This window comes from Triticum aestivum, unplaced genomic scaffold, assembly GCF_018294505.1.
Source record: "Triticum aestivum cultivar Chinese Spring unplaced genomic scaffold, IWGSC CS RefSeq v2.1 scaffold11157, whole genome shotgun sequence".
NCBI classification, from domain to species: domain Eukaryota; kingdom Viridiplantae; phylum Streptophyta; class Magnoliopsida; order Poales; family Poaceae; genus Triticum; species Triticum aestivum.
In genome coordinates, this window is record NW_025227167.1 from 55,995 (window position 1) to 69,700 (window position 13,706).

At 44.4% G+C, this 13,706-nt stretch overlaps 1 pseudogene; it reads right to left on the minus strand.

Annotated features, from left to right (window-relative positions):
• Positions 1-10,868: 10,868 nt before the first annotated feature.
• Positions 10,869-13,291, minus strand: LOC123172644 (uncharacterized; annotated as a pseudogene).
• Positions 13,292-13,706: the final 415 nt, after the last annotated feature.

Below are 13,706 nucleotides of genomic sequence, written 5' to 3' on the forward strand. Positions count from 1 at the left end.
TTACCCTCTCAAATATTTGGGCTTACCTATCTCCCCTCTTAAGCTTTTGGCAAAAGATTTTGCCCCGATAGTTACTAAAGTTGGTAATAGAGTTCTACCATGGAGAGGCCGTTATAACACTCAGGCGGGCAAGGTTGCCCTAACTAACTCGTGCCTTTCTTCTCTTCCGATGTTCCTAATGAGCTTCTACCTTCTGTCCGGAGGGATACACACTGGTTTCGACAAGCACAGGGGTGCCTTTTATTGGAACTCCGCCGACAATAAACGCAAATATAGAATGGTTAAATGGAACCTCATCTGTCATCCTAAGGACAGGGGGTCTTGGCATTATAAATACTCGGGTCATGAACAAATGCCTTATGTTAAAATGGTGGTGGAAAATAATGTTTCTTGAGGAGCGTCCTACTTGGCTTTCGATTCTCAAAGCTAAATACTTCCCTTCCTCGAGCCCTATGTTCGCTTCTTCCTTTGGTGGTTCTCAATTTTGGCATCAACTTGTTAAAGTGCGACCGATCTTTCGGTCCCTTGTTAAATTTATAGTCAGGAATGGTAAATCTACTCGTTTTTGGTTAGATTGATGGGTCGGGGATTCCACGCTTGCGGTTGCCTTTCCGACTTTGTTTTCTTATTGTGCTGATCCCGAGATCTCTATCTTTGAGCTCTCGGTTCAGGGTTGGGTTTTAGATTTCCGGCGCTCTCTTTCCCCTGTGGAGTTGGAAGACTGGCAACGCCTTACTGCTTGCTTCCCTTTGCTCTCGGAGGAAGAGGATTCCGTTGTTTGGCCCTTTTCCCCCTCGGGGCGTTTCTCTGTTAAATCGGCGTACTATAAGCTTATTTCCGGCGGCCGCACTGCTAAGTTTAAGGATATCTGGTCAGCTCGCATACCTCCTAAGATTAAAATCTTTCTTTGGCAAGCTGTCCGTTGTAAACTTCCTGCGGCTGATCAAATTAAGAAGAGGAACTGGCCGGGCTCTGATAGATGCGAGCTATGTGGGGCTCTTGAGAATACAGAACATATCTTTTTTCACTGCTCCCTAGCTAAGTTCATTTGGAGTTGCATCAGACTTTGGCTTCGTGTGAATTGGAATCCTTCCTCTTTTGAGGATCTGCGGCGGTGTACTAATTCTCTATCAGGCCAGTCTAAGAGGGTATTCTTGGTGGGCTGGGCTGCGATCGGTTGGTTGCTTTGGACTACTAGAAACAAGTTCACGATTGAACACATTTTTCCGGCTAACCCTGTAAGTTGCTTATTTAAAGCCAATGTCTTTTTGCAGCAGTGGAGATCATTGATTAAGGAAGGGAACCTTCAGGCGTTCGACGACATGCTATCTAAAATGAAATCTACGGCGTCTTGCCTGCTGCGGCGCTCTACGAGGACGGCTTCCTAACTCCCTTGCTGCTCGACTGCTGGCCTGCGTGCCTTGTTAGGCTGGATGCCTTGTACTGATACTTTTGTTCCCTAGTTTGCTTAACTTCCGTGATGTTTTGTGCTGGTGTTATAACTTTGCCTGATGGCTTTATTTATAAAGCAGGCTATTGCCTTTTCTTAAAAAAAAGCCAGCTGCGTGCATCGGCAGACGAGTGTCGCACTCTCTCTCAAGTTAACACCCTAAAAAAAACTCTCGACTAGGAACGTAACGTGATGCGCCTTAATTAGAGAAGTCAAATTACATGAAAGACGAAATGGCCAATACGCTCCCCGCTTGTGCACGTAGTGATTTGTTAGTAGCGTGTGCGACTTCATTAATGTTAGAATAAATCCGAGGTACGCAGTCGATCCTTCGAGGAACAAGCAATCACAGATAATGACGACACCGAGATTTGTTAACGAGGTTCGGCGAACTCGCCTACTCCCCGGGGCAATGACTACGGGCGCTCCTCCTCGAGATACCGCAACACCGGCCACCTGGGCGCCGGCACAAGCCGCCAGCACCCCCTTACGAGCCTGTCGCTATCTAGTCGTCATGGGTTACAACGTGGGATGCCTCCTCGTATATAAGAGGCCAAGGGTACAACGTGTCCGACTCTGACACTACAAGTATCCTATCTACACTACAACATCAAGTCCAAGCGTAACCCAACTAGTACAAAATATTCGACACAAACACAACAAACTCCACCTTGGCGAATATTCTCCACCACCTTGAATTTGTCTATGCGTCAAACTTCCATGTACTCCGGACTTGTGTTGTCTTCTTCGTAGCTTACCGAGAGCTACTCGACGAGTCTGCCCCAGACCCGCCGCCGCCGTGAGACCCCGCTGCTACTCCCGCAACTCCAGTCTCCGTGACTCCACCTGCAATAGTGCTCCCTTGCAGCTTGTAAAGATGCGAAGCCGTCCTCGCTCCAATCATCACGGTCACCTCATCTTCTATGATTCTCATGGTCTTCTTATCCCAATCACAACGAAATACCATACCACCATCATGAAGAACACCAAGCGAAATTAGATTCCTCCTTAGCCCTGGCACATGCCTGACTCCCTGAAGCATCCGCTCAACTCCGTCAAACATCTTGATTTTGATGTCACCTACTCCAGCAACACGATAACCTGTGTCATCGCCCACATAGGCTAAACCAAACTCACCAGACTTGTACGAAGAGAACCACTCCCTGTTGGGTGTCGCATGAAAAAAGCAAGCTGAATCCAACATCCACGCTTCACCTTTGGTTGACCGTCTGTCTGATACTATGAGGACATCACTACTGTTGTCTGAGTCATCACCATGAGTTGCCTTATTAGCACATGCCCCACCATTGAGTTCTGGACAATCCTTTCTCATATGTCCCCACTGCTTACACTTCTGACACTGTATATTCTTTTTCTTTTTCTTGTTCTTCCCAGCCTCATATCCCTTCCGCCACTGCTCACCCTTGACTAGCAAACCTTCACCATGAGAGACTTCCACCGCGTTCTTCTTTCTCATATCATAAGATAGCAATGCCGCAGTAATATCCTCATTCTTGACGGTCTCCTTGCCATGCGTCAAAGTAGTGATCAAATGATCATAGGATGATGGCAACGAACAAAGAAGCAGAATTGCCCTATCCTCGTCGTCAACCGTCGCACCCAAGCGTGCTAGATCCGTCACGACTTGATTAAAGGCGTTCATATACTCCACAAGATCTGACCCCTCCTGCATCCTCATCTCATACAACTTTTGCTTCAGATACACCTTGGTCGTCGCAGTCTTGGACATAAACTGACTTTCCAGCTTCTCCCAGATCTTCTTCGGCGAATTCTCATCCATCACATGATAAATAACCTGGTCCGACAGACACAACCGTATAGTCCCGGCTGCTTTCAACTGTAACTCCTCCCAGTCATCCGCCTCCATCTTAGCTGGCTTGGCTTCCTGCAACAACGCCTTCAAGCATCCTTGTTGTGCCAACAAATCTTTCACCCTTGTCTGCCATAACCCAAAGCTTCTAGTTCCGTTGAACTTCTCCACCTCAAACCTGGTACCCGATGGCGCCATGGTTCTTTGTACGGCTGACCCTGCGAAAAATTATTCAAGCTTTGCACGCGATGTCCCAAGTACGCGAACAAGATCTCCGCGTACTAATAGCAAAACCAACCAAAAAATCCTTCCGGTCTTCACCTGTTCTGCTCCTGTCTTGGCTCAACTCTTGGATGCTAGCGATTGTTTCGCCTCTGCCCTTGCTTCCGATGGATGCCTACGATGGATTTCTCTTCTGCCGATCTGATCTGCTTTTTGCCTGTCCCTTTGCCTGGCTGCCTTCTTATATAGTGCGCGACTGCACGTGCACGGCTCCAGCAGTCCGGCTCGGCTACGAGGACTTCCCGGGACTTGGTCCTGTTTTTTATTCCAAACAAATGTCGAACATACCTGGCTGTACACGACCCGGTCTTGCGCACCTCGGTACACACGCGTACGCGCTCACGCAGCCGTGCGGCTTTTCCTCCTGGGCCGCAGCCCAAGCACGCGCCTTGCGCTTCGCGACTCGCCGCCTGCCGAGTTCCACGCTGCCGCCGCCGCGTGATACGCTCCTGCAGCTGCATGCGCTACACGAGTTACCCGCCGTCGTATTGCTCCTTCTCGATCTCGTCTGATCGCAGCCATCGGACGGCTTCCATGAAAAATTCCCAACCGATTTCGATACTGATTTCTTCGTACACCATCTTCGCGCGAACTGACGACGATCCATTCTCTAGATCAACAATCCACAACCTCCAGATAACCTAGCTCTGATACCAGTTGTTAGAATAAATCCGAGGTACGCAGTCAATCCTCCGAGAAACAAGCAATCACAGACAATGACGACACCGAGATTTGTTAATGAGGTTCCGCGAACTCACCTACTCTCCAGGGCAATGACTACGGGCGCTCCTCCCCGAGATACCGCAACACCGGCCACCCGGGCGCCGGCACAAGCCGCCAGCACCCCCTTGCGAGCCTGTCGCTATCTAGTCGTCATGGGTTACAACGTGGGGTGCCTCCTCATATATAAGAGGCCAAGGGTACAATGTGTCCGACTCCAACACTACAAGTATCCTACCCACACTACAACATCAAGTCCAAGCGTAACCCAACTAGTACAAAATATTTAACACAAACACAACAATTAGGACACATGCAATATGATACTAGTACAATTTCGTCCTGTTGTAAGCCGACGGTAGGGTGGATTGACTCCTTGTTCGAATGGCGCGTGATCATTAATGTGCGTGCTACCGTCTTGCACAACAGCTCCACAACAGCTCCAGATACTAGATGGGCAGGGTCAGAGTCGGAGTCGGAGCCATTAGATGTTTAGCACTAAGAGAGAGGCACCCGCTCGTGCACAGCATCTTCATAGCGGACGCACATGCACATGCTCATACCATTTCAGGCTTCATATCGGCTGTGGCCGAGCTGATTGCACTCGCACCGCAGCACGTACAGATTTTGTCATTGCTAATTTAACGGATCTGTCGCCTTGCACGCGGCCGCTACCCCCTTGGCAAAGCAACACTTATACTACCTCTGTCCTGCAATATAAAACGTTTTTGCAGTTCAAGTTGAAGCAAAATCATCTTATATTAAAAGACGGAGGGAGCATTTATTTTTCTTTTTTCAAAACTACTTTACGTACTAGAGTTAGCTTTTCGATCCTTGTATGACAATACAAAGGTCCTGATCCACGTATATGATTTGTCTTTATTTTCATTTTAATCCATGTATGAGATTTGTCTGCAGTCGAATTTCGTAAAGTTGGACTACATTTATATTTAAGACATCAATATCTAAAATATTAAAGTTATACAATATAAAACCTAATTTTATGATGCATCTAATGATATTGATTTTGAATTGTGAATGTTGATATTTTTTTGCTACACACTTTGTGCTCACTCGTGCACACCTTTGATCAATTTTCTCGTCAGTCACTCATTCTCAAATTGTTGTAAGCCAAGCGCGCTTACCTTTGAGGTTCATTGCGAACGGGCCCAGAAAAGAAGGAATTCCTTATTGATATGAGTAATCTATCATCTTTGTTAGGCCAGAAAGTCACATTTAAGATGGAATAAACTGATGGGTTTGTTTGGGAGAGAGGGGAGAGAATGAGCATGCAGATGTGACACTGATTTCGAAGCTTTTCATATATTTGATGTCTTGGCACAAAAATCTTTAGAACAAGACCATTTTTAGATATATTTTAACTAGTTTGATTTTTTTCTTCAATCTGTACTTTTTTAAACGAATGAAATCAGTTTTTGAAATGATAAATTAATTTTCTTGTTTTAATAGAAATACATTTTTGAATTAGTAAGTATATTTTCGTAATGAGTGAAATCTATTATGTGAATCAAGTGAAATCAGTATTTAGATGAGTGAAATATGCTTACTGAAAAGAGTGAACTGAGGTTTTGAAATGAGTGCCCTTATTTTTATTTCAATTGAGTGAAATCAGTATTAGAAAAACAGATTTTACTCATTTCAAAAAACACATTTCACTCATCTGCGCCCAAAAAATGAGTATGCGTATTTGTCGTGTCAGTGGAGGGGATTGTGGTGCAGATTTGCCAATCTACATGCATCCAAAAATTAGTTAGTAAACATTAGTAGTACATTTTTAAAAAGTACTACAATATGGTATGCATTACGTCACACTAGTAGAATACGGAGCTTTAATACCGGTTCTGGAACCGGCACTAAAGGGTGGAGACTAAAGCCCCCCTAGTCCCGGTTCAACACGAACCGCCACTAAAGGCCCACCATGTGGCACGAGCCCGCGCCGTGGTATGGGGGACCTTCAGTCCCGGTAGTTGGGTTTTTTTTAATCTTTTTTTGAATTTTTTTTTCCGATTTTCAATTTTCTGAATTATTTGACGATTTAGTCTCTAATCACCCCTCATAACTGCTCAAGTGTGGACCACTCATTCCAAATCTTCTAACTTCCCGACCGGTCACCCATCCTCTCACTACTCCAGCCTGAACATGCTTAACTTCTGAGTCATATTCCCCCTAGTTTCCAAGTCTGCACTTGTTGTTTTCCTGACAATAGTAAGCTGTCAATCCTATTAACCCTCAGGAGTTTAGCTTGAGCATGAAATCACACGTTTCACCGTTTGAGTTTGAAACTTTTATTCTAAAAACCAATAATTATTTAGTAACACTAATATTTGTTGAATAAGTAGTTTGACCATAGTTTGACCAGATTTGACCGAAATTCAAAAAACTGAAATAATTATTTATTAACACTAATATTCTTGAATAATTATTTAGTAATACTAATATTTCTTGAATAAGTAGTTTGACCACAGTTTGACCAAAATTCAGAAAAACTGAAATTTGAGCATAACTTTTTTTCCTTTTAGAATTTGAGGATTCTAAAAATTTACAATACAGCCTATGGCGGTCAAAATTGGATGCGGATTTTCGTTCTGAACATTTTGATATATTATACTTTTTTTCCGACATCGTATGCAAAATATATAGTCGTTTTACTTTTTGATCACACATTTTTACAAAACATGTCCAAATTTAAGTTTTTAAATTTTCCTAACTAGTAGATGTAGTAACATAACTACATCTCAAGGCATTTTAATTTTTGAAGTTTTTATCATTTTCTTTTGTTTTTTTTAAAATGAAATGGCGATACACGGGGGGCCCTTTAGTCCCGGTTTGTGTCTCCAACCAGGATACAAACCAGGATTATAGGTTAGACCTTTAGTCTCGGTTTGTGTCACAAACTGAGACTAAAGGGGCTCATGGGGCCCCGGCCTGACGCCAGCCTGCCACCACCCCTTTAGTACCGGTTCGTGGCACGAACCGGTACTAAAGGTTTAACACGAACCGGGACTAATGCATAGCCGTTCGAACCGGCACTAATGGTACCATTAATACCAGGCCAAAATTGAACCGGGACTAATGTGTCTCATGTAAGGTCCTTTTTCTACTAGTGTCACAATTACCACCATTTGCTCCTTTATTGAGCAATCTCTAGGCTCATCAATAATTATTGACAAATTCTTATCTCCAATGTCATTCTTGATAACTTGGCTTATCTCCACTGCAAAAGATGAACTCCTCGTAGTAGAAAGTTGGCACAACATCTTAGATTGATGAAGCCATAAAAAACTCCTCGTAGTAGAAGTTGTCGCAATAAAAAAGGTACCTACATGGTGTGCCCGATCGGTCCTTGCTATTCCATCTTGATTAATATATATGTATGTATACTTTTTTTTGCTATATAGTGTGTATGAATACTGAGATATTCGCACAAGAGAGCAGTACTACCATATACTGTATATTTTGATCGCCATTACGTAGTGAGTACGTACACTGTACATACCCAAGTTCATCCATAACAACTCAAAAAAAGAAGCACTGCAGCGTCAGGACCTGGTTATACATCACTGCACTGTATATTTCCGCTGTGGAGGCTGGGCCTCAGGACGGTGCGTGGTTCCCCCGACCCAAAGGAATAGTGTGCACACTTTGGGTGATGGGTGGGAGAGAGAGGAGGAGAGGGATGGGAAGATGGACTGCTCACAATCATATGGGTGGGCCTGGGCCTCCGTCTATTTGTCTCATCCATCGATCGGATTGCTCATTGCATTTGTGCCGTGGGTGGTGTCCGTCCGTTGGCTGGCTGATCGACCGAATGTATCACTCCAAATTACATACTACTCACTCTCTTGTCTCAAAAAAAGAATTTACGACTCACTCCGTCCACAAACAATCTAACAAAAACGTTTTACCTTGTGGGAAGGAGGGAATAGCAAAACTTTACAACTGCATACACTCTCTTAGTATGATCGAATAGTGAACTTATGAACAACGTCGTTTTCCTCCAATGGAGACAAATGCCATTTCTGGGATAGATTTGGTAAACAAAAAGAAACACAGAAATGGTAAGTGAGATACAATATAATCGGATCGATCACCAACGAGTGACGATGAACAATTTACTGTGCTCGTGGATTGGCCGTCCAATCTCCCTACCAGCGACTCCACATCCTCTTAATTAGTTGGTCCATGTGGCAAAGGCATTGGCGTTGGAGGCGCTTTGGCTCGATCATTACACCGGCCGAGCGACAAAGAGAAAAAGTTTATGTCATGTTATATATGAAAGGTCGAGGAAGCTTCCTTGCAAGCTCCAGAGGTGCATACGCCTCCTAAGCTGCTTACATTCTACGGCGTTCTGTAAAAATGCCTCCAAAGGTGCATACAACTGAGGCACTTTGTAAAAACGCCTCCTTAAGCATGATTTTGAGGCGTTTAGAGAAACGCCTTCGCCAAAATGCCTTCTTTTCACAACCATGTTGTAGTGCTTGCAAGCTCCTTGTTCGTTTTTTCTTTTATTGATTGAAGAACATGCAGGATCAGTGCTAATGTTTGGAGGAAGACATGAACATGCATGATGTGGGGAATTGTTTTTGGATCGTTCTACAGGAGCACGTACGTGCTGGCTCCCTGTTTCATTGGCCCGTACGTCTACGTGTATGAGCGGGCATGAATGTGACCGGCCGCAAGGCGCGTACCACCCTACCTACCGCTGCCGCCCGGCCAACCCGGCCCGCTCAACAGTGTGCTGGCTACCGATGTTCTTCTACTGCTGAAGCAAACAGCTATAGGTGACGATCTTCACGCTAATCAAGCGTGTTAAGGTCAACGTCGATGCTTCTTTTGACATTGTCACTATGGAGGGGACTGCCGGAGCAGTGATTAGAGACAGGAAGGCGTGTTCCTTGCTGCTAGTAACTCCAAGCTGGATCATGTGCACGGTGCCACTTCTGCCAAGGCCGGTGGCCTGAGGTTAGGGCCAGTTTTTTTCTGGCTTCTAGAATAAGCTGTAATAAGTTGCCTCATATTTAGCTTATTCTAAAAGTCCAACCAGACGACGAGTTGAACGGAAGGAAGGGGGGAAACGAACGCCTCATCGGATAGGACGTGGCAGACACTACAGACGGCACACAGGACGGAGACTGCGCTCTCAGCTAAATCAGTACTGCATGCATGAAACTGATAATGCTATATCCAGGAGAGGAGAGATTAATATATTGTATACTATACTATACTGTGCACTACTCGTCACCATTACATAGTGAATGAATACACTGTACATACCCGAGTCCATCCAATCCATACGAAAGCATAGCAATATTTCTGCTGCGGAGGCCAGGCCCGCAGCTAGCGGCAGGACATCACGGCCATGCGATGGCAGCGGAAATAACAGGTCTTGGAGGAGGAGGATGGGAAGGAATGGACTGCTCACAATCACATGGGTGGGCCTGGGCCAGGGCCTCCCCCGTTGTCTCATCCATCCGCTGGCTGATCGGCGGAATGGATAATCCCAAATTAGCAAAATTTTACAACTCTTGAGGTACTAGCTATCAGGAGGCCCCCGCACTTGCTGACGCTCTAAACTGCAGAGGGATACATGTCGTCTCATACTGTAACGTGGTGGTTGAAGACATCGAGAACCGCAGTGCATCTAGCTATGGAGCAATTATACATGAACTAATAGATCATTGTAGTGCTTTTACTCTGTGTAATTTCGTTTGTGAGTTCAGGAGCTCAAATTTCGAAACTCAAAATCTAGCGAAGCATGCTTTATATATTTAGGGACTGGACGCCATGTCTGGTTTGGTCAACTTGGTGACCTTCGTTTCGTCCCTGCAAACATTGTGACATCATAAAAAAAAGCTTTGCAGGATTGTCTCAAAAATCAATAAATATTTTACAACTACATACACTCCACTATTTGTTCACCCTGAAACTGGCTAACAGACCCCGCCCTCAGCTCGCTCCAGCGATCATCAAAGAGAAGACACACAAAGTGCAGAAAGAGAAAAAAATTGTACTGTGTAACCCTGCACAATTTTTCTATTCCTTCCTTCCTTTTATTCTTCAGCACAGAGAGAAGGCCCTAACGGCCGATGTGAACCACCCACAGCGGTCTTTTGGGCTCGTGCCATCCCACGAGACAGATTGTGCGGGCGTGGACTATGCCATCACCTCCTAAACCGGATGCCCTACTTAGCCGTGCCATCCCACGAGCAGGCCAGCTCAAATGCAATATTTCCTGTGCGGAATGCACATTTGATTCAACATTTCGAAATGGAAAAAATTGTAGATCAAAGCAAGCTTATGCTTTTAAATTATTTTTCTACAAAAAAGACATAGTTTTGGCTTGGCTGAAAGGAATCGGTCTACCGTAAAATATTTTAGTGATCATTTGGAAAACACACACAAGCCCACGCGCGCGTGTGAGATCTTTCACTTGTATGTGCAATAGGTAAATAGGTAACCAACATCATATATCTTGTACTACACCCGAAAGGCTGAAACCCTATCCCGAATGCTGATCATTCACTAACGCACAATGGAGAACATAGGAGGAAGTGACATCTTATTTCAGGTGCTCAGTATGGCTTCAGACTTCTGACCAAGGTACTGTTGCCAGGTCTTGCCGGAGCCTTTTTCTTGATGCTGACCGTCATCTTCAGAGCAAACATTCTTGGGTCCATCGTAGTAGACAATATCTGTGTTAGCATTTGCACGCTTCCAATTTGTTGGAAGCTTTAGATAATTTTCATAGAAGGCTATAGTCATTGCCAACCTGATTCTGTCCCTGAAAATGGATGTGTCGAAAATGGTGTTATAATATACCTAGGTGAATATGATTTTCTAATTTATGCCGATGATGGATATTTTTACCCGGAACGCATTTTGGTTCACTGACCTTTGATTAGCTACGTTGACAACCTTAGACCAGAATGCGATAGAGTGAATCAGATTCCTCTTTAGATTACGTGGCTCCACCAGAAGCACATCAAAATCAAGTAAGCACGCGTTCTTGTCATAAGGTTCATATACCAAACCTTTTGAAGCCATTCTTTGAACAGCATTCAGAACATCCATACTGATGTAATCACCAAGGCGCTTGCTACAATCTTCAGCAGCACCGATGACGTAACTGCCTAAATCAATGCGAACAAGGTCTTCAATTTTTCCCTGGGTAGGAGAGTGATGTTACACATAAGGTAATGCGGAGATACTAAGAAAATGCTTGCTTTGTGTTTACTTGGACGTGATAGATTATGCTTTGTGTTGCAGAATTGGATCTGCATGCTCAAAATGTTCCATGGACCTATGCATTATAACCCTGGAAATATGATCCTATTAATAGCCAGCAAAAAAAAATGAGTCACTTACAATAAGCAGGTCTATTCTGTTGATTGATCTGATATCTTCAAAAACATGGGTAAATCTGTTTCTTGCAAATTAAAGACTGGAAAATTTTCAATCATTTAACAGTACTAATGCAAATGGTCCATACAAACTTCTCCCAATAAATTTTTGATGTGCAATTGGGGCATTCTATCTAAACTATTATCAGTTACTACTCACTATGACAGCTTAGATGATTGAGAGAGCGAACCAGCAACAGAATAGAACCTATACTCTGGCAGAAAAGGTCTTAATGGGATAAATGGTTCTTTCTTGGGAAGTTCCGTAACAGGTTTGAAGAAATACGTAAGACATATGCATATAGTACCTTTATGATTGAGTCTTCTAAGATATAAACATATCTCTTTCGCGAGAGCTGAGTTGTTGTGATAATGGTTGGTGACAATTCATTGCGGAGTGCCCAAAGAAAGTTTCCTTCTGGAGTGGTAAAATTTAGCTTATCCTCGATTTCCTTTTGGCTGTAGAGGTAAGAAGTATGAGGACACAAGAATTCCAGCAATAAATGAGCATTTTTAATCTGTGTGCTCACCTAGTAATAGTAATATTTGAATCAGCTGGTAGTACTGATTTTACCTTGTAGTAGGGCAATTGATCATTGCCTCCTTCAGGTATCAAGAAATTGAAGGATACACCATGCGGATGGCTGCCAAAGAAGGACAAGGAAACACGATGGCCATATAAGACACCACTCAAAAAGTACTTGGAAGACAAGACACAATTCTGGCATAAGTTCTACTATATCACTAGACCACATAGGTGAAACACTCCGATACCAAATTAAGGGTTATCACTTTTATACAACATGGGGTTTGTCACTTGATATTACATGCAAGTAATCATGAAGCTTCATGCAAGTAATTCAGACAACCGGTTTGGATGATGGTCCAGTAATAGGATAGGTGTTTAGTCAACTCGTTCTATTTTCGTCGGTTGTGCCACTTTATACTTTTTTGTTCAGCTCTATGTGAGCTTGTTCTGGATTACAGACTTTTTGGTCACTTTGTTTAATAAAGGGGCTACATGCATCACTCTGATGCAGAGGTCGGAGGTAATCCTCCTTTTCTAAAATAGAATAAAAAAAACATGAAGCTTCATCATGCAGAACAAAATTCTTGTATATCAGTTGCAGAAAATTCCGGTAGTCACAGTTGAATGTTATCGTGCCAATTTCCTTGTAACAAAATTGCTGAAATGCACGTGTGAAACATAGAAGCTGCACCTTTAGCTGGACAGGGTGGAGTTTGTGAGCACAGCAAGAGTACGAAGATCCAGACAGCTTATCCAGGAGAAGACATCTACACTCGTAACCTCGTGGGACAGTTCCTGCCGCGGGTAAACAATCCCAGGTATAGTAAATATCATATGCATGCGAGAAATATACAGAAAATACAGATAACAGGGAGCTCCAGAGAGCCGGGAGCAAGACGGGCATGGCGAAACGAGCTGGCGGCATGTAGTACCTCGGGGTGGCGCAAGAGGTCCAAGGGGACCCAGGTGCGGGCTGTGCGGCCGTTGTCACGGCCGGCTGGGTGGCGGAAGTGGGTGGTCGGCAGGAAGTGGAGGCCCACGAGCGCCAGCTTCGGCATCGGCGCCGGCTCGACGTCGGTGTGGATGACGCGCTACCAAAGCCGGAGGCTGCTGCACTCCCTCGCCCTCGCGTTGACGGGAGGCGGGCGGTGGTGGGAATATAAATGGAAACGTTTCCAGCTTGGGACTCTTCGTCGCCGTGGGTCCTTCGCGCGAAGCCTTTTGGATCTTGTGGCGATCAGGCGTTGCGATTTATGTACTGTTCTTGTCACTGCTTGGCATCGTGTTCCATCTCAGGGAAAGCATGCCCTTGTTTGTAACAAAAGATTTTTTAAATAAGTTTCATAAGGTTTTTTCTTTGGTTCTGAAAAGCTTATTGATCTGCAGAGTTATTCTTTCACTAGGGCGTCAAGGGGGGACATGCATGTTCAATGGTCAAGGCTTCACGGGAACACCTTAGCTAGGCTGGTTATC